Source organism: Moschus berezovskii, chromosome 23, assembly GCF_049115385.1.
Source record: "Moschus berezovskii isolate FMDL1 chromosome 23, NW_MosBer_1.0, whole genome shotgun sequence".
NCBI lineage: Eukaryota > Metazoa > Chordata > Mammalia > Artiodactyla > Moschidae > Moschus > Moschus berezovskii.
The window spans coordinates 50,483,843-50,511,829 of record NC_142482.1 but is presented as its reverse complement, the minus strand read 5'-3'; the positions used below and the strand labels follow the sequence as shown (position 1 = coordinate 50,511,829).

The 27,987-nt window shown below is 42.3% G+C and overlaps 1 long non-coding RNA gene across 1 annotated transcript; it reads left to right on the top strand.

Moving 5' to 3' along the window:
• LOC129543571 (uncharacterized) lies at positions 1–27,939 on the top strand. The gene is made up of 3 exons (XR_008683301.2): positions 1–261; positions 24,333–24,373; positions 27,113–27,939. It is a non-coding gene; the product is annotated as an uncharacterized LOC129543571 (long non-coding RNA).
• The last annotated feature ends 48 nt before the right edge of the window (positions 27,940–27,987 follow it).

Genomic DNA, 27,987 nt, shown 5'->3' with positions numbered 1-27,987 from the left:
CAGAGCTCTGATGTGATTGCAAACATCCTTCCTATTTTTCCAGCTTCAAGGATTCAGATTTTTCTGGGGAAACCAAGTGTGATCTGAAGGTTGAAGCTCAACTGTTCATTATTTCTCCGAGTTCTGGGATAATGTTATTAGTTTTTAAGCATGAGGTGCTTCCCAGGAGAGCTGCTGAGTCCCAACCTGACCAAACCCTTTCACGTTGTGGCCTGTATGATGCACCATCGTTGTGGAATGTCTCTGAGATGACTTCTGCAGGTGAGTCTGCCCTCTGTCTCTGGGGCTAGATCAGTCATGTCTGTTTCATTGCTGATGAAGTACTGGTATGACAGAGGATTTTTTAAATGGTTTGCTTAACTTCTCTGATTAACATTTTACTATCTGGATCCTAGTGGGTCAGTGATAGACATTTAATTTATCACCATTAAAAATTTCCATTTTTTTACTGTGCAAAGAAGAATGTGCTTGAGCAACATATGAGGTGGGGTTCATCTAAGAAAGAATTTAGGGAGGAGAAAATTAAACAATCTCTGATTTGGGGGAAAGCCTGAATTTTTACTAGGTTACCTTATTCATTTTTACTGAGCTTGCCTCAGAGGTTCCTATCTGTTTGTAGACCAGCCTCGTTTGGTATTCTAGCTGAAATGATGTATAAATCAATCCCATTTTCTTGTTTCCTGGCCCTTCACACTCCAATGTCAATGGGATGCATTCCTCCCAAATTAAATTCTCTAGCAGGTTACTCTTGATATGAGACCTGTTGAGAAGCCAGAGCTCTCATGCCTGGGACTGGCACCGCTCACTGGCATGAAGAGCCATTGCCACCTATAGATGAACTTGAGTATTAATGAAGAGACACCCCCCCCAAACTGTCCTAGAACTTTAACAATCCACCATTCCATCAATTTTAAAACGTTGCAAAGAAGAAATTCTAATAAAAACGAAAAAAACTCCACCCGTTCTCATACCACGTTAACTGTACATCTATTTTCTAATTATGAAACTCATTCCAACCTGTATGGATATATGCGTGTTGCTTTCACATGGTTAGATCATAGCTTCTTTCACTGGTTTCAATGTCAGGACAGTGATCACATTTATTCTTTGCAGTAGCTATATAATATCTCAGCATTCATATGTAATTTACTTCATCACTCTGAACTGTTAAACACCTAGGGTTTGAGGGGGTCTTTGGTTTTTAAAATATCCTATAAGTGCCACTATAAGCATCACGACCTGTCACTTTTTCAAAATGTATTTTCCTTGTGATCGAGTCCCAGGAATAGTACTAGTGAGTCAAAGGATATGAATATTTTAGTGACTTTTGAAAGGTAGCCAAACAGTCCTCCAAAAACTACAATAGGTTTACCAACCTCCTGGTGTAAATAGCATATGACATGTATTTAAAAAGACAAATCAGTATGTGTTGCTCTCAGATATAAAGATGAATATTATCAAGTGCCAATGAGCAACTCAGATTAGCAAGACTGAAGGACAGGAAAAGCAAGACACAAAGGACAGGAAAAGGCTTCAAGGGGCTGCCCTACTCTGTGTTGACTGAGGAGGCTCTGAGGGTAAGAATGTCATGTGTGAGGCTCCCTGGCAGCTTCTTTTTGAAAAGGTTCAGGGTTCCATTCGGAGAAGGCAATGGCAAGCCACTCCAGTATTCTTGCCTAGAAAATCCCATGGATGGAGGAGCCTGGTAGGCTGCAGTCCGTGGGGTCGCTAAGGGTCGGACATGACTGAGCGACTTCACTTTCACTTTTCACTTTCACACATTGGAGAAGGAAATGGCAACCCACTCCAGTGTTCTTGCCTGGAGAATCCCAGGGACGGGGGAGCCTGGTGGACTTCCGTCTATGGGGTCACCCAGAGTCGGACACAACTGAAGTGACTTAGCAGCAGCAGCAGCAGCAGGGTTCCATTGGAATTAGGAGAAGACTATGGTAGCAGTAGCAAAGAAACTCCTACCAGGGGAATCAGAGCAGTGAAATGAAACAGGGATGGATTTTAGATCCAGACAGATATGGGTTGAAATCCCAGATCCATTTTTTCAATTGTATGGCCTTGGGCAAGATACACATCCTTTCTCAGGCTCACAGGGAGCTTTGTAAGGATGACAGATGGTACATGTGACGAGAAACATATGATAACTGTCATCATCATCATCAAGAACAGTCCGACCTTATTAGTGGCAGACAACAGAACAACCTAGAGATTGTCACCACTTTCAGTTATAAGGTCATAAAGCACACAAAAGGCTATGCATGTTTGTGCACATCCTGCAGGTCTAATGCTCTGAGGAAAAGTTTGGGAAATTATAACCTAGTCCATCTTCTTTATTCTACACACCAGTCACGGAAGGCCAGATATGGAATTTTAAACCAGGCCCAACCAGAGTGAGGGGCTTCCCCAGTGGCTCAGCGGTAAAGAAGTGTTGCTCAGTCATGTCCAACTCTCTGGGAGAGAGAAAGCACCCAGTCCTAACCCCTGGACCACCAGAGAATTCCCCAGTACTGTCTTTCTTAAAGAGCTGCTCCTCCCACTTCTGGCCCCAGGCAACCTGTGTTAAATGATCCAACTGGAAGCTCCATGAGGGCTAGAATCCCCTGCACCTAGCATTCAGAGCCTATCAAGAAAGATTTGTTGAGGTTCACTGTTTAGCGATCACGTACATTATGCCCTTGGCAACTGGTCCTCATTACATGTTTTTTTGTTTGTTTAATGAGTGTCAAACAGAGGCAGAAAAGAAAATTGTATCCAAAGGTATTTATATGCAGAACTATGTAAATGTCATTGGTTTGGAACCAACCCACAATATTTATGAAGAATATTCAACATCATAGGGAACAAATCACAGGCTTGGAAATGTACACTGATCCCTTTGCTCCAGAACGAATTGGTTCTTTCTATCGCTGACTGCCACATAGCCTATCCCTTCTCCTTTGGAAGGTAGCTGCTGCAGTCTGCCCTTATTTGCAAAAGCGTGACGATAGGGAGTTTGATGCCACGTTAATCATATTCTAAGCTCCATCCAATGCAGTGAAATCATTAGAACAGCAAACACTCTGGTCTGAGGGTCCTTAAGAGATGGGTGATTTTCTTACTCGGTGGTGACTGACATTCTTTTTAGTAATGATGGTAAGTCTGGGGGTCTCCAGTGAAGACCATCAGGAGACAGTTGGAAGAATAGGTATAGTGACATGTGTGTATTGTGTGTGTGTGTGTGTGTGTGTGTGTGTGTGTGTGGCGTGCATGTGTGTGTACCCTCTTTGTTAGAACTGCCTCTGTAAATGGAAACCCAGCTGAACCCTCTGGGAATAGCAATTCACTGGCAGCCGTCAGTGCCCGAGCTATTAATATAGCACGAAAGCAGTGCAGGCGTGAGAGGCTGTGCTCTTTCCTCCTCCGCACCTCCGTTCTCTCCAGAATCCTTCCTAGAAGGCACTCACCCTGCTCATCATTATCCCGAAGAATGGCTGGAATGCGAGGGGGACTGGAACGGACCCCTGCTCCTTATGAGTTCTTAAGGAAATGAAGGCAGAGGGACAGCCCAGCTTATAAACACTGGGGACAAGATGTCAGTGCCATCCGCTGCTGGACTGAAACACTGGGCCATTTATCACACAGAGCCCCATCTGTTCAAGGTGGAGGAATGCTATTTGCTTGGGGAGGATAGGAAGAATTGATAGCAATATTCCCTAGCTTTTTCATTAGAGGGTTTGAAAAATAGCCCTTCAAGAGAAGGACACCTTTATGTTCCAGTTGAGTTATGAATTTAAAAGCATCACTTGGCTGAGGTTCGTTACATGCTTTAGCCAACCCTAACATGCAACAGGACTCCAGACATTTCCTTTGAGAATTCTACTCTGTGAATGAGTCCCCTGAATATTTAACAATTTTCTGCTGGCAAAAGAAAAGAGATGTGGCTTATTATTTTATGGTGGGCAGAAGGAAGGAAAATAATAGTGGCTTTCAATAAAAGAAGAGAATATTTGCAGAAAACATAGCATTTGCAGGAAACATACACACAATCACCTCAGTCCTCAGCAAGGAGTATTTTTGATGATGATTATCCAAAATTGGGCTTCCCAGGTGGTCCTATTGGTAAAGAACCCGCTTCCCAATGCAGAAGACATAAGTGACTTGGGCTCAGTCCCTCAATTGAGAAGATCCCCTGGAGGAGGGCATGGCAACCCATTCCAGTATTCTTGCCTGGAGAATCCCATGGACAGAGGAACCTGGTGGGCTACAGTCCATAGGATCACAAAGAGTCAGACACAGTGGAAGCGACAGCATGTAAGCATCCAAAATTGACTAAACCCTTCCTTTACCCCCAGTTTTCAGAAAACTTATAATTAAGTGCCTTGGTATAGGCCTTATTATTATCATCATTCTCATCATCTTCATATTTTAGTTAGCAAGTTTTTTACCAGCATCTTTCCTTGAAGAAAGCCATTTTACTCTTCTATGTAGTACCAGTGGGGATGCTAATAGAGGTGTCCCCTCTTCCCTGACTCTAAGGGTATATGGACTCCAGCCAGCCACAGTGATTGTCTCAAGGATGATTTGTGACTTGTGAGCCCAGCTTCACTACTCAGAGTTGCTCCTGAAGACAGAAGCTTGTTTTCCTCTGGAGTTGTTAAGCTAGAAAGATGTGAGCTTGGAGTGACTGTCTAAGATATTTTCTGTTGTGTTTCTGACATCACAACCAAAATCTCTGACAAATACAGTCTATTTGATAGATTCAGAAACAATGTTCAGAGACACCAAAGGATTTTTACTAAGGTCTTATAATGAAGCAAGTATTTAGGTTCTTATTGTTTAACCAAGATATTTCATAACTGAGCAAGCTAGCACCCAGTGTCTTACTCTAATATAAGCAGGTTTTCTTGGAAGCGTTGGGAACAGATCACAGTTCACAGGATTTTTAGTCCATGTTGACCTCAAGGGATAGTTCTTGGATCTTTGCATAAAGGGTCAAAGCCAAGGATATTTTATGGTTCTGGTTTGAGGGAGTGGTGGAAATTTGATGTGGCAGACAGTAGAACTGTTGAAAATAAGTGACAGGTCCTCTTGTTGGACTGATCCACTTGGATTCAGTTCAGTTCAGTCGCTCAGTCGTGTCCAACTCTCCGCGACCCCTTGAATCACAGCACGCCAGGCCTCCCTGTCCATCACCAATTCCCGGAGTACACTCAAACTCATGTCCACAGAGTCGGTGATGCCATCCAGCCATCTCATTCTCTGTCGTCCCCTTCTCCTCCCGCCCCCAACCTTTCCCAGCATCAGAGTCTTTTCCAGTGAGTCAACTCATCGCATGAGGTGGCCAAAGTTTGCAGTTTCAGCTTTAGCATCAGTCCTTCCGATGAACACCCAGGATTGATCTCCTTTAGAATGGACTGGTTGGATCTCCTTGCAGTACAAGGGACTCTCAAGAGTCTTCTCCAACACCAAAGTTCAAAAGCATCAATTCTTCAGCGATCAGCCTTCTTCACAGTCCAACTCTCACATCCATACATGACCACGGGTAAAACCATAGCCTTGACTAGACGGACCTTGGTTGGCAAAGTAATGTCTCTGCTTTTTAATATACTATCAAGGTTGGTCATAACTTTCCTTCCAAGGAGTAAGCATCTTTTAATTTCATGGCTGCAATCAGCATCTGCAGTGATTTTGGAGCCCAAAAAAATAAAGTCTGACACTGTTTCCACTGTTTTTCCATCTATTTCCCATGAAGTGATGGGACCAGATGCCATGATCTTTGTTTTCTGACTTGAGCTTCAATCCAACGTTTTCACTCTCCTCTTTCACTTTCATCAAGAGGCTTTTTAGTTCCTCTTCACTTTCTGCCATAAGGGTAGTGTCATCTGCATATCTGAGGTTATTGATATTTCTCCCAGCAATCTTGATTCCAGCTTGTGCTTCTTCCAGCCCAGCGTTCCTCATGATGTACTCTGCATATAAGTTAAATAAGCAAGGTGACAATATACAGCCTTGACATACTCCTTTTCCTATTTGGAACCAGTCTGTTGTTCCATGTACAGTTCTGACTGTTGCTTCCTGACCTGCATACAGGTTTCTCAAGAGGTAGGTCAGGTGGTCTGGGATTCCCATCTCTTTCAGAATTTTCCACAGTTTGATCCACACAGTCAAAGGTCTTGGCATAGTCAATGAAGCAGAAATAGATGTTTTTCTGGAACTCTCTTGCTTTCTCCATGATCCAGCGGATGTTGGCAATTTGATCTCTGGTTCCTCTGCCTTTTCTAAAACCTGCTTGAACATCTGGGAGTTCACGGTTCACATATTGCTGAAGCCTGGCTTGGAGAATTTTGAGCATGACTTTACTAGCGTGTGAGATGAGTGCAATTGTGCGGTAGTTTGAGCATTCTTTGGCATTGTCTTTCTTTGGGATTGGAATGAAGACTGACCTTTTCCAGCCCTGTGGCCACTGCTGAGTTTTCCAAATTTGCTGGCATATTGAGTGCAGCACTTTCACAGCATCATCTTTATTGGCTTCCCCTAAATAGCTGACTAGCTCAGGGCTGTTTCCCACTTAGGGGACCCATGGATAATTGGAGGAAAACATTTTAGATTGGCTTTGCTCAAGCTAAATTCAAGCAGCCCTCTTCTTTCCTTGATGCACTTTCCTTAGGCTTATCTCTCTTTGTCTCTTCCTTCCACTAGAACACTAAGATTTAGAGAACTGATATTTAAAAAAAAAGAAGAAGTGATCTTAAAGTGAGGGCTTGGAGCAGGGATGATAAATGGGTTTGAACCTGTTTGTCACTGCAGTTTTTTGTTTTTTTTGTAATTATATAAAAGGCTATTTTGAGGACCCTTAAGATTTAATCTTGCTCAGCAAGGGAAAGCAAGCAAAATGATTAATTAGCAATATATTCCAAAATGGCTACTGTTTTAGGTGGATTCCACAAAAACTGACTCTGAGATTTGGAGACTTGCTTGCAGGAAGTGTCCCTAAGAACAACACTTGTAAGGAAATGAGGGAAGTGATAGGAGACATTGCAGTGGCAATGAAGGCCTTAGCCAATTTCAATTTGGAACTGGGCTGTCCCAAATCAGGCAAAGTGCCAGGCCTGAACACTAACCCCTTTCCCCAACTCTCCCCAACACTGACCCTGGAGGGCTATAACCTTGGAGAAGGAAGCACCTGTAAGCCATCAGCGGCCAACATTGCTAGCACTTGGGGGAATGCATGTGTGGGTCCTGAAAGGAGGTCTGGGTAGCATACGATAATATCCACTAGAGTCACAGATGTGGGAGTGGCCATGTATGTGTGAGATATTGGTTGTTCTGACCTAGGGAAGAAGCACAAAGGACTTATTCTGCACATAAAGTATAAGCCTTAGCCAGAGGAGCAAGTTAAGGTGATGCAACCAATGAGATCCAGCCTAGCTCACTAAAGAACAATACTGAGGTTCAGGATCCAAAGTCATTTTCATCAAGTGTTCCTGAGCCTATGCACATATGTCTCTTGAAAAACTCATATGGGAGAACAGCTGTTTCATTAGCAACTGGAGAGGGTTTAGGAATCTGGGGCCCTGAGTTCTGGGGGTCATTTGAAGCCTATTTGTTCTCTACAATTCTATTTATTCTCAATCCCCTCAACATTCTTTATAGCCTCTCCCAAACTTTTAACTAAAAGAAACTGGGCATAGCCTGTCTACAGGGCCAGTGTTAGAATCAGAATGTTCTATAGACTCGCAAGTCAAACAAAATAAAGAACAGCGTGCTTGTAACATAATATTTTTAAAGGAATAAGGAAGCAGTTTCTAAAACAAGTGAAAATATACTCTTTCTTCAAATAAGAGCACGTCTCTAGATTGTTTTCAACATTTAAGTAATTGTATTCAGTGTTGGCTACCAACAGCCTAATGAAAGTAAAGGTGCTTGCTTATGCTCACCCACTTAGTCATGTTCAACTCTTTATGACCCCATGGACTGTAGCCCACCAGGCTCCTCTGTCCATGGGATTTTCCAGGCAAGAAAATTACAGCTAATCCATTCTTAACATTTACGTTTCTACGAGTTAGGGATGTAACAGGAGTAAGAGTAACTGGGATAAAACACAATTATACACATCCCTGGGAGTCAGCTTTGACTCCTCTCTCTCCTACCCCTTCTCTCTCATTCCAAAGGAGGTTGGGTGGGAGAAAGTCCTCACTGGCACCATTTGCCTGTATCCATGGTGTAAACACTCTCGCCATCACGACTGATTCCAAGTAACAGAACAGAGTTGGGAAGTGATGTGACTCGGATACTTTGGATGTAAGAAAGATCCAATACAATTATCTTGAGAGAAAAAAGAAAAATTTAAAAAAAGAGAGAGAAAAACACTATTTTGAGAAAAATGGGATTTATGATAACAATTCATAGGCACTGGCCCTCAACCTGGAAAGGAGCCAGGAATGGGGCTGTTCCAGGGACCTGAGCCTCCTTGTCGTCTCTCGGGGAACACTGGGTCCCTCTGTTTCTCTCTTTGTCACTTCTCTTCTCCCCTCTGCGAGTTTCTTCTGCTTGGTCATAGCTTCTACTCCTTATGTTTGGCTTGGCTTCGTGGCCACAAAGCAAGTACCCTGGGCATCACTCTCTGCATCTTTTTGGCTTCTGTCCTTCCAGTTGCCAAATCTTATTCTGGCTGCTTTTCCGTTCAAATCTGGGGCAGAGAGTAGCTGCCTGGCCATGTTCAGGCAGCAAGTCATGGGCAGCTCAGGGACAGCCCACACCTGTTTGGCTCAGGCACTTCCTCCTGGGCCAACCAGCCATGTTCAGGAGAGGTCAGTGGGAAATATGGCTGCCTGGTTCCATTTGGGGTGCCCCCACCTCCCCAAAAGTATGCGTGCATGCATGCTAAGTCGCTTCAGTCGTGTCCGACTCAGTGCGACCCCATGGACTTTAGCCTGCCAGGCTCCTCTGCCCATGGGGATTCTCCAGGCAAGAATACTGGAGTAGGTTGCCACGCCCTCCTCCAGGGCCTCTTCCTGACCCAGGAATTGAACCTGCCAAACATCTTCTGCATTGGCAGGCGGGTTCTTTACCACCAGTGCCACCTGGGAAGCCCCCACCAAAGGCTATGCTGTAACCCTGGATATCTATGAATGTGATCTTATTCAGAAAAAAGATCTTCGCAGATGTAATTAAGGATCTTGAGAGGAGATCATCCTGGATTATCCAGCAGGTTTTATATCAAATGACAAGTATTCTCAGAAGAGACAGAAGGGAAGACATAGGAAGGAGACCATGGGACCGTGGAAACAGAGATCAGGGTGAGGCAGCCACAAGCCAAGGAATGCCTCCAGCGGAAGCTGGAAGAGGTGAGGAGGGACCTTTCCCGAGAGCGTGCAAAGGGAATATGGGTTTGCTGACACCTTGGTTTCAAACTTCAGGTCTCCAGAGTTGCAATAGAGTAAGTTTCTATTGTTTCAAGCCCCCAAGGTTAAAGTGACTTTTTTATGACAGCCTCAGGAAACAAGTACACCCCATATACACATCATGCAGATTCAAAAACCACAATTTTGCCATATTTGCTTTACCTATTCTTGTTCCTTTCTTTAATACTCTCTCTCTTCTGAAACGTTTTAAAGCAAATTCCAAATATCATGTTTTTTCACCCCTATATACTTTATAATACATCTCCGAATTTATGGATATTTTAAAATTTCACTGCAGTGCCATTATAACAACTAACTTAAATAGCAACTAAAGAACTAAAAATAAGTACATGGTATCCAAATGTCTTTTTATTTTCCTTTAATTCAATCACTAAAATACTGTTAGATATTACTCCTCTTTGAATTACTCTTTGTTTTCTATCTTTCTTTCTAGAAAAGAATTGCCTAGGATTAAATGCATTATTACAGGTTTGGGCTTGTAGATGTATGGGTGTTCTTCTCCACTCAATGATGAAAAATTCTTGGAATTTTTTTCTCTAGTTAAAAATAAAGATTTCTTTCTTCTTTTACAATATGAGCTTTTGTCCAGGACTGACATTCATAAGTTCCACTTCAAAGTCATACTGGAGGTGGACAAGAAAAAAGTCATGATAGAGAAAAGTAATCTGGATTCTAACATCTTTCCCCAAAATGTAGGAGATACTTGCTTTGAAAAATGAAACAGGGGCAAAAGAAAAAGGTGAAAACCAGGAAGTTACTCTACATTGGATTTTAAATAGCTCTTTCACAAGTTTCTCTTTTCTCTGAAAAACTTCTCCACCAGTTTAAAAATGAAAATTGTACACTGTGAATAATGGCATTTGGCTATCCTTTCAAGGAGAAGTAGGGTACCCATGGGCTGTATTCCAGTGTCTCTTCCTTTGGCACTTTTCCTGTGGTTCTAAAATTACTTTTTTCTTCTAAAGAGATTAATATTAAACTTCTCCTCTGCCCACTAATGAAAGGGATTAAGGGTAAATCATTTTTATTAAAAGAGAGGTTCTACAACCATTGAGAGGATATGGTGTCAGAGGTCAGGTAGGATCCTCTGCCTGAGAAACACAGTCTGTATATCCTTGGTGACTATCTTAGGAGTTTCTTCTTGCTAAGGGACCCCTTGTCAAGACTTACATACCCTTTGGGAAGGTCATACCTTTGCATGTTCTAGGATGTGCTGGTCATGCAAGCAAGAAGGTCATTACTATAGCTGATGACTACCTGAGAATCAGACTTTCCAAAATTGGGTACTGGATATTTTCAGGAAGACAGGAGAGAGGATTGTGCCATAAGAACTAGAGAACGGCAGCCTAGATAACAGAAAAGTGTGAGGATTCCAAAGATTTAACCCCTCCAGATTCTTCTCCCATTGTTTTCCCTTCAAACCCCATGTCTTGGGCTCAAAGCTAACTTGGCCATCATGGCAATTGTTAAGTGTCACTTTTTCTGCCTGAAAACAGTGGAACCTCATCAACTGAAGTGGGTTTAGTCAGATCTTGAGATCTAGCCAAGTGACTCCCCCTCCCTTGTCTTCACTCACATATATCCCATGAATGGCTTTCTTTCAACAAGGCAACTACAACTCCCTCCTCTAGACTTTGAAGCCCTTGATTTATGTGACCTATCTGTGCATGTTTCAGTGAAACCCTTGGCAGAGTAGAAAAGCTTGTTCAAACCCCTTCTCCTGGCAGTATTTTCTTCTATCATAACCCAGTCAAGAGGAAGGAGGAGTGTATCTGATAAGCACACAATTTATAGCATCAAGGGTTAGGAACTAAGAATGATGTGGCTTCAATGTCATCACTTTGCCTCCCTTCCCTGGTAACTTTCTGCTTTAGTGTTCTCAGCTCTCTACCAGAAGGAAGGGTGAAGAGAGAGTAGGCATCTTTCTAAGTATAGAGGTTCAGTTACAGTGACAACATGTAAAATACTTGGAAGTCATCCTTCCTGTTCTTACAATAAGAAAACAATTAAGCCAGCATGGGGCAAAAAATAGTCTTACTTATATAGGAGCAAAGGTATGAGTTTTATCTGACTTCATTAGAAACCACGCAAGCAAGGAAAGAGTGGAGCAAAATATGTAAAGCATTTAAAGGAAAAAACCCACCAATCTACAGTTCCATAGCCAGTGGAATTATCCTTCAAAAGTGACAGAAAAAAACAACTTATTCAGACAAACAAAAAATTCATCACACTAGACTTGCCTATGAGAGACATTAAAAGTAGTTCTTCAGAGAGAAGGAAAATGATATAGGTCAGAAACTCAGATCACATGAAGAAATGAAGAATGTTGGAGAGGAATAAATGAAAATAGAATACGATCTTTTATTTTCCTATTCTTTTTTACAGGGTTATTTTAATTTTACTTATTATTTTTGGCTGTTGCACATGGCATGTAGGGTCTTTGTTTCCTGACCAGGGTCAAACCCTTGTCCCCTGTAGTGGGAGCTTGGAGTTTTAACCCCTAGACCTCCAGGGAAGTCCCTATTTTTCTTATTCTTAATTTATCTACTAGACAACTGAGCAAAGTAATAGTAATAACAATGTATTAGATGATTATAGCATATAGGTCAGTGAAATCGATGACAGCAATGTTACAAGGGATGGGAGGAAGAAATCAGAAACGCTCTATGAAAGGCTGTCTGCACTTTCCATGATTTTGTAGAGCATTATTTGAAAGTAGACATAAGTTAGTTGCAAACATGTACTGAAAATTCTAGGGCATCCACCAAGAAAATTTTTTTTTGAAAGACGTATAATTGATACGCTGAAAGGAGAGGAAATGGATTCACATAAAATGCTCAATTAAAAGGCAAAAAAACAGGATAAAATTTTCAAAAATAACAAGTGCAACAAACAAAAAAATGGTGATAAACAAGGTAGATATTGATCCAAATATATCAATAATCACCTTACATGTGTTATTTAATAGTCTAAATAACACCAATTAAAAGATTTAGACTGTCAGAGCAAATTTATAAACAAGATCCAAGAAGCACATTTTAAGTATAAAGTCAGAGACAGGTGAAAAGTAAAGAACTGGAGAAAGATAGATCCATGCCAACACTCATTAAAAGAAAGCTAGGGTAGCATGTGAATTTCAGACTATAGAATAAGGAAAATTATCATGGATAAAAAGAAGTATTACATAATGATAAAGGGGTCACTTCTTTAAGAAGGAGTAACAGTCCTTGATGTATATGTGCCTGAGAACAGAGAATCAAAATACAGGAAGCAAAAACTGCCAGGAGAAATAGATGAAGCCACTATTGTAGCTGGAGGCATTGACACTCTTCCATTAGTAGTTAATAGACCTGGCAGGCAGAAAATCAGGAAGGACATTGCTGAACTGAACTGTGCTGTCAGTCAACTGGACCTAAGGTTGACATTTACAAAATACAGGCTACCTGACTTTAAACAAAATTGGAAATATGAAAAACACACTTAGGAAACCAGTACCTTTAGGGGCGATAATATACAAAAGAATTCTTCAACTTGCTGAAGTGTGTATGTCTATTCTTTATTGTACCTAATAATTTTTATAGCTTCCCTTTAAACATTTAAAGATTCCCAGATGGCTCAGTGGTAAAGAATCCACCTGCCAATGCAGGAGACACAAGGGACAGGATTCGATCCTTGGGTTGGGAAGATCCTCTGGGGTAGGAAATGGCAACCCACTCCAGTATTCTCGCCTGGAAAATCCCATGGACAGAGGAGCCTGGTGGGTTACAGTCCATGGGGCTGCAAAGAGTCAGACACGATTGAGCGACTGAGCACACCCAAACATTTAAATTACGAATCCATTTAGAAATTTCCTGTATCTTTTCAAATAAACCATCATCATCCCCTCTAGCTATTTGGAAAAGTAGACCTCAGAAGCATCAATGGACGTCACTGGCGATGTGACCAGCATACATACAACCTCTTAAGGAGCTCTTGCCAAAGGGCTTGCCTGGTGATTATGGGTTTTTCCCTTCCTAAGTCTGAAGGAGAGAGTGGCAGAGGGGTGCTGTTCCTCCAATCTGGGGGTCCCACTCTTTAGTGGCTATTAGGGGAGAGGGTGTTGAGGCTCGTCCTTCACCAGGGCATCCCTGCAGGCTGCTTTTGCTGGTTAAAGCTTGACCTTCATTCATTCCTTCAGTAGCATTTACTGAGCACCTGCTGTGGGTCAGGTGCTGCCCCAGTTGACCCCAGACACTCAGGTCAACTGGTGGATCATTAACATTACTACATAGGTCAAAGCATTAATGACAGGCTAGAAAAAAATGGAAATTCTCAGCACAAGTTGCTCGCTCAATTTTGCATCTATTATCGTCCATATGATCCTTAGGTGGATGGAATAAAAGTCACAGTAAATCAATGCCAGCTGTTCATCTACTTCCTCCCCTCTTCGTTCTCTGGGTGCACAGAAGCGGAATCTCCGGTTAGCTAGTTGGGCCTTATTTCCTGAAGAGCTTCATGAAATTTTCATTAAACTCTTTATTAAATTTTTTTGTTTCATTAAACTTCCATGAAGCTCTCCCAGCCACTTTGAATCCTTGACGAGCTTTCTCTTGGACTTGAGGTAACTGTTCTCATTCATTGTTTTGTCCATTCAGTGCTTACTAGGTGCAAGATATGCTGTGCTGGGGGTTATACAAAATGCAAAAATAAATAAGCCTCAGTCACTGTCCTTTGGTAGCTTGCAGTCTATCATAATCTTTTCAAACAGTTCCTGCAAAGTTCTTACTTGTATCCTGCATTTCACAAATTTGGTTGCATGTGAGTATGTTCAGTCATGTCTGACTCTTAGCAACTCCATGGACTGTAGCCCATCAGGCTCTTCTGTCCATGTGATTTCCCAGACAAGAATATTGGGGTGGGTTGCCATTTCCTCCTCCAGGGGATCTTTCTGACCCAGGGATCGAATCTATGTCCTTTGTGTCTCTTAGCATGGGCTGACAGATTCTTTACCCCCGACCCAGCTGCGTGGTGACAAATTTGGTTACTTTCATTCAATTATGTTTTCTTCCTCACTTTTTATATCTTTTGGAAGCACCATATATGATGTGGGAATAATATAATTATCTATGTGTACTGATAATTCCATAATCATCAAAAACAAAACCCTCCGTAACACAGATTTAAGAACTGGAATGTCTGGGTTTGAGCCCCATCTCTGCCTGTGTGACCTCAGACCAGCCACTTAACCTTTCTGAGTCTCAGTTACTTTGCCTATCAAATAGGACTAAATATTTCTGCCTTATCTATTGCATAGTTGTATGTGTGTGTTTGTGTGTACCAAATGAGCAAATGTACATGCAATACTTTTCTACAACATAAAATGATACAAAGATGTAAACAGTTATTAAAACTCTGCAATGGAATCAACTTCAGGGTTTGCTTGTGTGTACAATACAAATGCCATAGAAATAGTAACTAAGAGCAGAGTTTGGCCCAGGGCACTTAACTACAGCATTTTTAATTTTAAGGGCTGAAGGGAAAAAAAAAAAATCAAAGACTTTTTATTCAAAGCAGAAAACTTTCAAACAAGTGTCAACACTTGCCAAGGACATGGTTACTAAGTGGCTCTCCTTGAGGGAAATTCAGAGCGTGAAGGCCGGCTTCACTGAGCAGTACTGCCAGAGAAAAGTCTTTAATGTTATCATCTTCCTTCTCCACCCTGCTCAGAAATCCTTATCTAATCAGCTGGAGACACACATCTTAACGCTCAGACAATAAACATGGGATGTGGTCTAAGTATGGATCATGACAGAGGCCAAATCACATTCTGGTCGGGTGGCTATCATCGTGCCCAGGGGACGCCACTTTCGCTTTAAGGGAACTATTAATACAAATCAAACTCCTTCTCTCCTTGATTTCTGAAGTGTTTTGTGGTGAAATCTGGCTAACACACAGTGCTAAAAATGACCTTTTGTCCCCAGAACCTAGCATAGTTTATGCGCAGCTTCTCTGATATGAAATGGGGAGGGCGTGGGGGGCAGGGGAAGGAAGTACTGCAGCCACTCCGAATTTTTCAAGCCTGGCCTCCATATCCAGACAACCGGTTCCAGAAATATAGAAATTGAGGGGTTAGTGGAAATTCGCTTGGTGTAAGAGATAAAAATGAGAACTGGTAAAGAGAACTGGAGAACAGTGACTGCTTCAATTAAAAACAAAGAAAAAGGGACTTCCCTGGTGGTCCAGTGGTTAAGACTTTGCCTTCCAGTGCAACGGGTGTGGGTTGGAACCCTGGCCAGGCAGCCAAGATTCCACGTGTGAAAACCAAGACATAAAATAGAAGCAATATTGTAAAAAATTTAATAAAGACTTTTTATAAAAAAAGGTCCACATTAAAAAAATATGTATCTTTAAAAAATAAAGAATCTGTGTATTTGTGGTATTTAAAAAAAAAAGAGAGAAATCTCAGATCCATTAGAATGGCTACTATCAAAAAACTAGAAAAATAGCAAGTGTTGGTGAGGATGTGGAGAAGGTAGGACCACTGTGTGTTGCTGGTAGGAGTGTGAAATGATGCCAGCCCTATGGAAACCCTATGGTGATTCCTCAAATATTTCAAATCAGAATTATCATATGATCCAGCAATACCACTTCTGGGCCTATATCCAAAGAATTGAAAACAGGAACTCAAAGTAATGATTGCACACCTATGTTCATAGTGGCATTATTGATAATAGCCAAGAGATGTCCAGGTATCCATCGATGGATGAATAAATAAACAAAATATATGCTAGAGCTATACAATAGAATATTACTCAGCCCTGAAAAGGAAGGGAATACTGTCACATGTCACAACATGGATGAACCTTGAGAAATAGTATGTTAAGTGAAATAAGCCAGTCACAAAAAGACAAATACTGTATGATTCCACTTATATGCAGTGCCTGGAGCAGTCATATTCATAGACAGAGAAAGCAGAATGGTGGTTGACAAGGATTGGGAGGAAGAAGTAATGGAAAGGTGTTGTTTAATGGGCACTGAGTTTTAGTTTTGCAAAATGAAAACGTTGTGGAGATATTTTGATCAACAGTTTGAACAGGCTTAACTCTACTGAGCTGCATACTTAAAAATGGTTATGATGGTAAAAATTCATGTTAATGTGTTTTCAGTATAATTAAAAAATTTATTTCCAAAGAAAGGAAAAATCTAAACGAAACCCCACTGTCCAGATTAACCTTAACTAATAACCAAGCCCTTCGCTTATGGTTTTCCATGCCTGGAAGGTCCAAACTCTTTAGAACAGCACCAGTAGCCAACAAATGTTTAATGTCAGGCACAACATGTCACTCTTCTGTCGAGAATCCTCCAGTGGCCACAGTCACTTTTATGAGGGCTTCAGAGGACTGGCATCATCTCCCCAGCCTGAACCCCACGACACCTCCCTTCACAACCCCCTCAGTTACTCCAGCCCAGAATGGCTTCCTTCTTATTCCCTGACCCACTGGGCACGTTCTCCCTGTGCCTTTGCAAAGGTCTATATTCTCTTCCTGGAATGTTCCTCTCCGAGGGTTCCACCTGGCTCACTACCTTACCGACTTGGGGTCTTTGATCAAGAGCTCCCTTCTGGAAATGCCCTTTCTAACCATCCTGGGAACTGCAACCCAGTCCATCTCCACCCCAGCACCCGCTAACTCCCTCCCATCTTTATTTTTATTTATCTCCCTCCCTTCCATCACACTTACTACCAGGTGACATCCACTGTATTTATTTCTGTGGTTTTTTTCTCTTCACTGCAATGTCAGCACCATAAGGGCTAGTATTATTTTACTCTTTTAGTCACTGCTTTCTAAAAAAACCCTCAGCACCTTGAACAGTGCCAACATATCATGAGCTTCCAATAAATAGTTGTCCAATGAATGAAATGATTGGACGGGATTTCCCTGGCGGTACCGTGGATAGGAATCTGCCTGCCAATGCACGGGACATGGGTTGGATTTCTGGTCTGGGAAGATCCCATATGCTTCCGAGCAGTTAAGCCTGCACACTGCACTACTGAGCCCACGCACTGTAGCTACTGAAGCCCATGCACCCCGGAGCCCGTGCCCCGCAAGAGAAGCTACTGCAATGAAAAACCCACAGCACCACAACTAGAGAACAGCCCTCCTTGCCCCAATGAGAAAAAGCCTGAGCACACCAAAGGACCCAGCACAACCATGACTAAATAAAGTAAGAATGGCTGAGTGATCACAGAAAGCGTTTGAAGTGTAAGGTTACTGAACATTTTCTAATTGTTTATAACCCACATCTTTTTCCTGCGACCACTATCCTGGGCTTGGGGAGCGGGGCAGGGAATTGCAGTACAAGCTCTTCTTTGTCTTCTTTGCACAGGACTTAACCTGTACACAGTAGCGACTGATGGCTGGTTTCCTGCTGGCACACTCTTTGATCACTTCCCATCAGAGATTAAAAGCCAAGGTCATGTTGGATAAGCACTCAATTAAGTCTTTAGATGACGGTGATGTGTAAACAGACTTATTAGTCCATATGTGTAATTAGTTCTCATGCTACTTTCAGGTTGCTTCAACACCGTGATAACATGACTCCTGATAACTTGCTGCTGCTGCTGCTAAGTCGCTTCAGTCGTGTCCGACTCTGTGCGACCCCATAGACAGCAGTCCACCTGGATCCCCCGTCCCTGGGGTTCTCCAGGCAAGAACACTGGAGTGGGTTGCCATTTCCTTCTCCAATACATGAAAGTGAAAAGTGAAAGTGAAGTCATTCAGTCATGTCCAACTCTTAGCGACCCCATGGACTGCAGCCTACCAGGCTCCTCTGCCCATGGGATTTTCCAGGCAAGAGTACTGGAGTGTGGTGCCATTGCCTTCTCCATGATAACTTGCTACCTGTATTCTGAGTCTCAATCTTGCAGGAAGCCCCCTCCCAACATGCAATTGTGGAAAAGTTTCAAAAGTTTGGGTAAATGGAAAGACTGTGCAGTTAACCTCCATATACCTGCCTTCTTGATGCTACTATTAACATTTTAGCATTTTGCTTTAATACTTAACAGTGCATCTCTAATTTGGGGGCGGTGGTACAGGATACTTCATGGATGGCACATGACAAAGTAGGGCTCCTTGGCCCCTCCTCATCTTCAGGGGTCTGGGATGGAAACCGTGTTGAGGACAGGAGATGCTCATTGTGTTGGGGAACTGGGGTGGGCCAAGGTCTCCCCAGCGGCCAAGGGCCTTTCTCGTCTTCTCATGATCTCACTGAGGCTGGTGGCCCAAGGGGCTCTTACTCCTCAGAGACCACGTGGGCTCTAAGTCCAACCGCACTGTTGCTATAGGCAAAGTCATCACGATACCAAGAAATGACCTTGACAAAGCGGTCACGGGGGGCAAGGCCCACCCCAGCACTGACTGAAGGAGAGTAGGTGCCACTGTTAAAGTTACAGGAGCCAACCCGGTCCTCAGTGTGGCCCAGGGTGCTCTTTAGGGAGAACTCTGATGTCTGCTTCACCACCTTTTCTTAAAATATTTACTTATGTATCATATTTATTCACTTGGCTGCACCAGCTCTCAGTTGCAGCAAGCAGGATCGTTAGTTGCAGCCTGTGAAATCTTAGTTGCGGCACATGGGATCTACTTCCCTGACCAGGTTTTGAACCCAGATCCCTTGCAGTGGTAAAGAATCCGGCTGCAATGCAGGCAATGCAGACGTAATCCCACTCCTGTGCATGTACCCAGACAAAACCATAATTCAAAAAGATACACGCACCCCTATGTTCATAGCAGCACTATTCACAATAGTCAAGACATGGAAACAACCTAAATGTCCATCAACAGATGAATGAATAAAGAAGATAAGGTACATATACACAATGAAATACTCTACTCAGCTGTCAGAAAGAAAGAATATTTGTAGCAAAGTGGAGGGACCTAGAGGTTATCATACTAAGTGAAGTAAGTCACAAAAAGAAATACAAATACCACATGATGTCATTTATACACAAAATCTAAAATATGACATAAATGAACCTACCTATGGAGCAGAAACAAACTGAGAGAACAGATATGTGGTTGCCAAGGCAGAGGGATGGACTGGGAGTTTGGGGTTAGCAGATACAAACCATCATATATAGAGTAGATAAACAACAAGTTCCTGTATGTAATGTCCTGGGATAAACATAATTGAAAAGGACATGAAAAAGAACGTATATATGTACATGCTGTGCTAATCCACTCAGTTGTGTCCAACTCTTTTCAATTCCATGGACTGTAGCCAGCCAGGCTCCTCTGTCCTTGGGGATTCTCCAGGCAAGAATACTGGAGTAGATTGCCATACCCTCCTCCAGGGGATCTTCCCAAGCCAGGGATTGAACCCAGGTCTCTTGCATTGCAGGCAGATTCTTTACCAGCTGAGCTACAAGGGAAGCCTCATATTTGTGTATAACTGAGTCACTTTGCTGTAGAGCAGAAATTAACGCAACATTGTAAATCAACTACACTTCAATTAAAAAAAAAATAAGATTTTTCCCATTGGTGGCCCCTCTAACCAGTGTGGATGATCCCTCAGGTCAGTAGTAATTCACATGTGACTGATACAAGGCAGCCTCGGACCAACCCCTTAAAGAAAAGTGAAAGTGTTAGTCGCTGAGCAGAGTCTGACTCAGACTCAATGGACTGTAGCCCACTAGGCTCCTCTGTCCATGGAATTCTCCAAGCAAGAATACTGGAGTGGGTTGCCATTTCCTTCTGCAGGGGATCTTCCTGACCCAGGGATCGAACCTGGGTCTCCTGCATTGCAAGCGGATTCCTTACCATCTGAGCCACCGTGGAAGCCAGCATCCCTCCAAGCCTTGCACTAAATTCCATCACCAGCATGGGAACAGTCCTCCTCAGCCTATATGACAGATGCAAAGTTTACAAAGCTTGAGTTGGCAAGAATGTGAGTGAAAAATAAATTCTAGCAAAGTTTTGATGATGGTGTCATTTGCTGGCTGACATCTGAAAATCGTTGGCAGTGTTTTAGGGCATATTTTGCTTTAACAAGTAGGGAAGATGTTTTAATTGGTGCCCTTTATTTATCATTTTGTCATTCATGTCCATGGAAAATTTTAGCTTCTTCCACACTCTGTCATCGGCAGCATACCAGACTAGCAACTGTTTCAATAGACAGAAGTTTCTTCTCACTCAGGAAACATGTTTTATTGCTTGGAAGATTGCTCTCCATGAATGTCAACCAGTAAATCTTAATATGATTTTATAGATTAGAGCTATCCCCCTCATAACTGATTTTTCTATCATCCCATTTTAAAGGGTTAGTCAGCATTGAATGAGTGCTCATGTATCTCAAATTCTATGTGACACAGGACTGGATTTACTCAGGGGTGATAAGAAACAGATGGAGTCGTTGCACACAGTACACATTATTTTTTGAAATCAGAATTTTTAAGTTAACTTCTCCAGAGTGACCTGGTTGCTTCCATTTATTTTTTATCATGGTAAAATATATATAACATAAAGCTTGCCATTGTAACCATTTTAAGTATACAGTAGCATTAAGTACACTGACAGTGTTGTGTAAACATCACCACCATCTATTCCAAAAACTTTTCATCACCCCAAGCAGAAACTCTGTAATCATTAAACAATAACTTCCCATTTTCCAGGCAGCCACCATTCTATTTTCTGCTTCTATGAATCTGCCTCATCTAAACACATAAATGGAATCCTGCAATATTTGTCCTTTTGTGTCTGGCTTATTTCACTCAGGAAAATGTTTTCAAGGTTCACCCATTTATAGTACATGCTGGATCATGGGTCAGGACTTCAGCATTGTTTTTTAAGGCTGAATAATATTCCATTGTATGTATATACCATATTTTGTTTATTCATTCATCTCTTGATAGATATTTGGTTTGCTTACATCTTTTGGCTATTTTGAATGATGCTGCAGTGAACACTGGCATAAAAGTGTCCACCTGACTCTCTTCTTTCAGTTCTTTTGTGTATATTCCTAGGAGTGGAATTGTTCAGTCTTATGGTAATTTTATGTTTAGCTTTTGAGAACCCACCAAACTGTTTTCCATAGAGGTTGTTCCATTTTACATTCTCATCAGCAAGGTACAAGGGTCCCAGTTTCTCCACATCCTTGCCAATGCTTTTCTGTTGCTATTGTGGTGGTGGTACCATTTCCATCCTAGAGAGTGTGAAACAGTATCTCATTGTGGTTTTGATTTGCATTTCCTTAACGCCTGGTGAAGCTGAACATATTTTCACGTGCTCATTAGTCACTTACGTATCTTCTTTTTCAATATTGTTTTGGTTATTTGAGATCCTTCGAACTTCCACGTGAATTTGAGGACATTTGCAAAAAAGGCCATTGACATTTTGATCGGAATTTCACGGACTCTGTCGATTTGGGAAGTATTGACATCTTAACAATATAAGTCCTCCAATCTATGAACACAGCATGTCTCTCCATTTATTTAGGTGTTCTTTCGCTTCTTTGAGCAATGTTTTGTAGTTTTCAGAGCACAAGTCTTACATCTTCTTGATGAAATTTATTCCTAAGCATTTTATTCTTTCTGATGCTAGTGTAAATTGAATTTTAAAAATTTGGAATTTTTGAATGTGCTGTTTGATGAGTTTTAGTAAATTCATACTATTCTGCAAGACTCATCACAATCTAGTTTTAGAATACTTCCATCACCCCCAAAAAGTTCCCTATGTGTACTGCGGTCAATCCTTGCTCTCACCTCTTTATCCCGGGCAACCTCTGAACTGTTCTCTTTCTCCACATTTTTTTCTGTTCTGGACATATAGGCAGGTGCTTATATTTATGTAAAATGCAATTATCGATATAGACAACGCAACATCCATCTTAGGACTCAGAAACAACGCACATCCTGGCCAGTCCAAATGACCTCATCATTTATGGTATCAACTAGTTAAATGAGATCTTGGCTAATCCTTATGTCTGAAAGGAAAGGAAAGGAAAGTTAGTTGCACAGTCGTGTCAGACTCTTTGCAATCCCATGGACTGTCCCCACCAAGTCCTCTGTCCATGGAATTCTCCAGGCAAGAATACTGGAGTGGTTGTCATTCCCTTCTCCAGGGGATATTCCCGACCCAGGGTTTGAACCTGGGTCTCCTACATTGCAGGCAGATTCTTTACCAACTGAGCTACTAGGGAAGCCCCACTTATGTCTGAGGAAGACATCAATAGTCAGGCTAACCAGAGCAGGCTCTGAAGGGGTTGGTTCTTGAGAAAACACCAAGGGATGTGTCTATTCTTCCAGGTGTCTGAGGCTTGCGAGCATGCACTGAGTTTCTATTGGACAAATCTATCACAGAGGGAGACTCAGAAGGACAGAGGACCATTATGGGTTCTTTCACTTTCTTCAAAACCCCAAATTACAGACGTTGTCCAGCCACCATTTAGAATTCATTAGAAACCGCTGTGTGTGGTTAGCTTATTAGAATAGAGTCATGCTGGGTGTGAGGTTCAAGAGCTGCAATTGTGTGAAATGTGAGGTGGCATTATTATAAAGTGAAGGAAATGAAAACGGGCTGTGCAGAGGAGGAGCGCCAATCACGGACTGCCAATACTGGATTCAAACACAGCTCCACCATCCAAGCCTAAATCCTCTGGATGATGGCCAGGCTTCGTAATAACTACAGGGTTTTCTACACTCCCCTTTCCCCTGAGCCTTTGTTGATCTTCCCTTCGAATTCCCAAGACCTCACATTTATGTTTTTGTTCAACAGTACTCCTAAGGAGGGTCGAGCCATTGCAAACAATGACTCAAAGTGCTTTTCATTAGCTCAGATAAAAGGCTCAGTTACTTTAACCTAGTTCTTCCTGCCAACTACAAAGGCAACAGGAGGCTCAGATGTCACTAGGAGTTGCTAAGAAGCACTTTGCTATTGAAAAGAATAAGATGACCAGGTTTCTTAGAAGACAGCAAAAATCTCTTCTCCTGAGGGGTTTATGAATTGTTTAAAGGGTGGGAGATGGGGCTGTATTTTTCCTTGGGATGAGGGCCTGAGAACCTGGGAGTTTGAAATTAACCAGGTAAATATTGAAATTTGAAATTAACCAGGTAAATATGACAAATATTCATCAAGGACCTACTATGTGCCGGGCACTGTACTAGGTGCTGGGGATACAGCAATGAACAACATGGGCAAAAATCCCTGCTTTTCTTTCATTCCGGTGGGAGAAGGCAACACAATCAACAAAACAAATAAAGGAAATATAAGTGGCACGTGGTACTAAGGAGAAACCTCGACCAGGGAGGAGAGAGAGTTCTGGTGAGGAGGGATCGTCAATACCTATGACTGTAAACAGAGTGGCCACGGAAGGCTCCACTCAGAACGTGGAAACTGAGTGAAGACCGAAAGAGCTGAGGGAGCCAGTCATGCAAGCATCTGGGGAACAAGCAGGCCCGGGAGAAGGCTCAAAGGCCTTAATCTGGGAGTGAGCCTGGTATAAGTGACATCCAGGAGCCAAGAGGACTGGAGGGGAGACAGCGAGGGTGACTGGGAAGAGATGAGGCAGAGGGCATGGGGATGGGGCAGGTAACTGGGACCTTACATGCCATTAGGATGACTTTCGCCTTTTCCCAGAGTGGGATGGGAGCCATCGGAAGCTTCTGAACAGAAGAGGGACATGGTCTGATTTAGGTCTTGAGTTTTTTGTCTCTGGTTGCTCTGACCGCACTGGTTAAGACACTTGGCATCCTCCTGGGTACACGGTATACATTCCATGAATGCCCATGCTTTGGTGTCTTCCAAATACATGCAAGTTATCCTTGATTGAAATTTGGAACATTTACTCATTTAACCCTATAGTCCGAAAGGAGCACCTTCATTAACATGTGGATGGTTTGTGATTATTCAGCCACTCATTCATTTACCAAATTTTTATTAACAGGGAGCCAGGCACTGTCCATTTCAAGCACTGAGGACTCAATGGTGAGTGAATAAGCTAGAAAAAGTCCATGCCTCAATGGGGCTTTCACTGGAGTGATCCGTATCCGTATCCGTTCCGTCGCTCAGTCGTGTCCGACTCTTTGCGACCCCATGGACTGTAGCCTACCAGGCTTCTCCGTCCATGGGATTCTCCAGGAGGGCAGAAAGTTAACAAATAATATATAAATAAACAAATACACATATAATGTCAGGTGAGAAGTGCTAAGAAGATAAAGTATATAAAAGATTACTGAGTGCAGACCATTTTAAATGCAACGTTCAGTGATGTACTTCTTTAGCTCAACAATAGTCGTTCAGTTCTCACTGAGTCAATGGGCATGAGTTTGAGCAAACTCCGGGAGATAGTGAAGGACACAGAAGCCTGGTGTGTTGCAGTCCATGAGGTCGAAAAGAGTCAGACTTGACTTAGCGACCGAACAACAACTCTATGGGCGGGCTCTGCACTAGGTTCTGAAGCATTTTCTATACAATCTCTGCCCTCAAGGGACTTAGTCTATAGTGGGCAAAATTCTATGGTGGCCTCTAACATTCCTGCTCCTGGTACACACACCCCGCATAATCCTCAAGACTTGTGACTATGATATGAGAATCACTCCTTTGATTGGGTCATATTGTATGGCAGAGCTAAGAAAGGGAGGTTACCTGCTGAGTCTGACTGAATCATGTATGTTCACCCTGAAGAAGTGATTGAAAGCAGGAAAGGGACTCAACACCAGGAAGGTTCTCTGCTCCTGGTTTTGAAGTTGGAGGGGGCCACAGGGGAAGGGCTTCTAAAATCTGAGAGTTAATTGAGGTTACCATCTACCAAGGAGACAGAGACCTCAGTCCTACAACCACAAGGAATTGAATTATGTCAACAACCTGAGCAAGCCTCAGAGCAGATTCTTCATCAGCCAAGTCTCCAAATCAAGCCCAGATGACACCATAATTTCAGCCTTGTGAGAACCTGAGCTGAGAACTTAGCCATGTTGTGCCTGGTTTTCACACTGGCAGAACTGTGATATAATAAATCAGTATTATTTTAAGTAGCTAAATTTGTGGTAATCTGTTATTTAACAATAAAAACAAAGATAAACTCTAATAACACTTCTGGTTTCTGGTCCAGCATATAAGAAGCTAAAAGTCACCTCTCTGTCAACAAGTAAAAAACTGAACAAACTTGAGAATCAACTCTTTTTAAATTTGTAAGAGAAGGGAGGTCACAGGACAAACTGTTGCCCCCAGAATTAGACAGACTGACAGGCAAATATGAAGAATCACAACTTACTGGAGCAGAAACATGTGTGGGAACCAGGGCTGGAGTAGGGAACTTGAGCTGTAGTTGACAAATTGCTGGAGGCTCCATGTGGATAAGACTAAGAGATAAAAACGCCAGAGGGACCCAGAAATTGGGAGCCACTCCACATTTTTGTGAGCTTTGCCTTCAGAATCTCTAGCAGGTCCTCACAGTGAGTTTCAGAGAAAAATCCCCTTGTGATTCCAGCAGAAGAGGAAAAGGAGTCATTTTGAAATACACCAGAAATACATTCTGCTCTTAACAAGCTCTGTTCTCAGGAGAAACTATTTAACCAGAGCTAATCTTCTGGGGTTTTATCAAAGACTAACTGATCTTGGGAGAAAGTGAAAGTGAAGTCGCTCAGTCGTGTCTGACTCTTCGCGACCCCATGGACTGTAGCCCCCCAGGCTCCTCCGTCCATGGGATTCTCCAGGCAAGAATACTGGAGTGGGTTGCCATTTCCTTCTCCAGGGGATCTTCCCAACCCAAGGATTGAACCCAGGTCTCCTGCATTGCAGGCAGGTGCTTTAACCTCTGAGCCACCAGGGAGGTATCTTGGGAGATCTTGGGAAAGGAAAATATTTAACTAGCTGGCTTAAGCCTTCCGTATGACAGAAGAGAAATACCCAATTCCAGAACCCACTCCAGTCATCCCACCCTACTTGAAGAGTAGGAGGGAAACTGAGAATTATGTGTGATGTTCACAGTCCAGAGGCATAGGTGCACTAAAAGACCAAGTCCCAGGACTTCCCTGGCAGTCCAGTGGTTAAGACTCTGTGTTTCTACTGAAGGGGGTGTGGGTTCGATCCCTGGTCAGGGAACTAAGATCCCATGTGCATGGTACAGTCAAAAAAATTTTTTTTTAAGAAAAAAGACTGAGTCCTAATCATAGGATGATAAAAAAAAAAAATGCTCCCCTTTCTGTCACCCCTTATCACCACATCACTGAAGGCCTGTTTATAGGAGTTATTTCTTTTTTAAAACTCAGTATACCACATCCAGCATTAAATGAAAGATTACAAGGCAGACTAAAAGGCAAAAAACACAGAAGAGACGGAGCAAGCATGAGATTAGGCTGAGATATCACAGAGATGTTAAAATTATCAGGCCAGGAAATTTAAATAATTATGATCAATATGCTAAGGGGTCTAATGGAAAAATTAGACATCGTGCAAGAATAGGCAGGGTAGGGATTTTCCTCACAGTTCAGTGGTTAAGACTCCATGCTCCCAGTGCACGGGGCCTGGGTTTGGTCCCTGGTTGGGGAACTAGATCCCACATGCTGCATGCTACATTGAAGATCCTGCATGCCACAGTTAAGATCAAAGATCTTGAGTGCTGCAGCTAAGACCCAGTACAACCAAATAAATAATAAATATTTTTTTTAAAAAAAATCAATAACAAAGATACTAAAACCTTTAAATTTTTTTCTTCTTTTTCTCCAGGGACACAGTACATTTTCAGTTCCTTGGCACTTCCCCACTCCTCCTACTGATGCTTCATGGAATTACCTCCCAATAGAGTCTCAGCGTCTGCAAAGAAAGAACTCAAGTAGCGCTAGCTTCATGTGTGTGTGACCTATGAAAGACCTTGTGTCTGGTTTAACACTTCACTGTTGCCATCTTGAAATTATTAATAGTTCGTAAACAAGGTGCCCCACGTTTTAATTTCACACTGGGTCCTGCAAATTATGTAGTCAGTCTTGAACACAACTTAAGACAGTGGTCTAGCCTTCCATTTAGGATTGGGGTCCTTAATAACTGTGTTATTCCTGGGGTCTGCAATTATGATTCATCATTCTATTACAAAGGTGTGATTGAGAACTTAAGAGAACAATTGAATTTCACTCTTCTGTCAGGAGTCACATTTTGTGCTGTAAGACTTTCATTGGTGATCACATAGCTTGGTTGGGATTATTCCTTTAAGGTCAAAGGAAAGCTTATTATATTTGTAATGTGTCATCACTGATGCTCCATTGGCCCAGGGTTCATTATTGCAATTCCACAAGCTTTTATTTTCCTGCAGAAAAATTTCCAAAGATTTCCACATCTTTGGGCCCTTCCAATCAATTTCTGAATGTGTGGTGGCATTTCCCAAGGGGATAGTCAGTTGGCTCAGATTCCTCTGTTTCTCATCCTATTTGTATTAATATAGACTTTCAATCCATAAAAATCTGTTCTCATGAGGAAGTAATTAAAAGAAATGTGGGAGATTGTTTATGTGGCGCTGGGGCTGCTCTGAATGATGAAATACATTTATTAAAATTTAAGACTTCAGCCAAAAGAGGGAACTCTTCTCGTTAGTTGGCCAGACCAAAGCA